Below are 1973 nucleotides of genomic sequence, written 5' to 3' on the forward strand. Positions count from 1 at the left end.
CCCTCGGATTGGGGCAAAATCCTGAGACTAGGGCAAAAACCCCAGATCGGGGCAAAACCCTCAGATTGGGGCAAAACCCTTGGATTGGGGCAAAACCATTGGATTGGGGCAAAACTCTTGGAGTGCGGCAAAACAAAAAAACGTAGATCAGGGCAAAAAAAACCTCAGATCAGGGCAAAAAAAACTTGGATCAGGGCAAAAACCCTCGGATCGGGGCAAAAGCCTTGGACTGGGGCAAAACCATTGGATTGGGGCAAAACCATTGGATTGGGGCAAAAATCATCAAATATCAATTTTGGGGCAAAATGCATCAGTTTGGGGCACAAAGTTGGATTTTAGGGCAGAGGGTGTGGATTATAGGGCAAAAAGTGTTGATTTAGGACAAAAAAACCTGTTGATTTGGAGGCAAAAAGTGTCGGTTTGGGGGCAAAAAACCATCGATTTTTGGGGATGTCAATTTTGGGGTAAATGGTGTCGATTTGGGCAACAAAAATGTCACTTTGGGGGCACAAAAGCATCAATTTGGGGGTGAAATGTCAATTTTGGGGCAAACTATGTCAGGTTTGGGGCAGAAACCTTTGACTTTTGGACAAAAGGTGTGAATTTTGGGGCAAAAGATGTTGATTTTAGGACAAAATTGTTGATTTTAGGACCAAAATATTGTCATTTATGGGGCAAAAAGGCATCAATTTGGGGGAAAAATGTCGATTTTGGGGCCTAAAACTTGGATTTTAGGGCAAAGGTTGACAATTTTAGGACAAAAAGTGTTGATTATAGAACCAAAAAATGTCACCCTGGGGGGGAAATAGCCTCAATTTTGGGGAAAAACATCAATTTTGGGGCAGAAAATGTGGGTTTGGGGCACAAAACTTGGATTTTGGGGCAGAGGGTGTGGATCATGGGGCAAAAAGTGTTGATTTAGGACAAAATAAAATTGATTTTTGAGGAAAAAGATGTCGATTTTTCAGGCAAAAATTGCTGATTTGGGGGTAAAAATCCTTTGATTTTGGAGCAAAGGGTGTCAATTTGGGGCAAAAAATGTCTATTTGGGGAAAAAAAGTCACTTTGGGGCAAATAAGCATCAACTCAGGAGGAAAATGTCAATTTGGGGGCAAAAAGTGTCAGTTCTGGTGCACAAACCGTTGATTTTGGGGCAAAAGATGTCGATTTGAGGCAAAAAGTGCCAATTTTATGGTGAAAGTTAGAACAATTTGAGGCAAAGTATGTCGATTTTGGGGTAAATTGTGTCGATTTTGGGGTAAAAAGTGTCTCTCTGGGGGCAAAACCCATTGATTTGGGGGTAAAATGTCTATTTTTGGGCAAAACATGTCAGCTTTGGGCCACAAATCTTTGATTTTTGCCCAAAAATTGTTGACCTTGGGGCAAAAATTGTCAATTTTGTGGCAAAAAAAGTTCATTTAGGACAAAAAATAGATCAGTTTTGGGGCAAAGGATGTGGATTTTGGGGTAAACAAAGTCAATTTAGGGCAAAAAAATGTCACTTTGGGGGCAAAAAGATTTGGGGGGAAAATGTGGAGTTTGGGGCAAAATCTGTCAGTTTTGGGGCCCCAAACCTTTGATTTTAGGGCAAAAGTCCAATATTTTGTGCCAAAGGTGTCGATTTTGGGGCAAAAGGTGTCGATTTGGGGACAAATCCCCCCAGGCCTCTCCCCTGTGACTCACCTGACAGGTACCCTGAGACCAGGAGTGTCCCCAAGGTCACAATCCCCACACAGGTGTGGGCACACCTGGCTGCAGGTGTCCTCATGGCCCTGCAGGTGACACACAGCTCACCCAGTGCCTCCACAGGTGTCCCCAAACCCACCTGGTGTCCCCCAGGTGTCCCCAGAATCCCCTAGGTGTCCCAAGGACCTCCCAGGTGTCCCCTAGGTGCCCCCAGACCTCACCTGGTGTCCCTAAGGTGCCCCCACAGGTGTCCCCAAACCCACCTGGTGTCCCCCAGGTGTCCCCAG

This window comes from Acanthisitta chloris, unplaced genomic scaffold, assembly GCF_000695815.1.
Source record: "Acanthisitta chloris isolate BGI_N310 unplaced genomic scaffold, ASM69581v1 scaffold8224, whole genome shotgun sequence".
In the NCBI taxonomy this organism is placed as follows: domain Eukaryota; kingdom Metazoa; phylum Chordata; class Aves; order Passeriformes; family Acanthisittidae; genus Acanthisitta; species Acanthisitta chloris.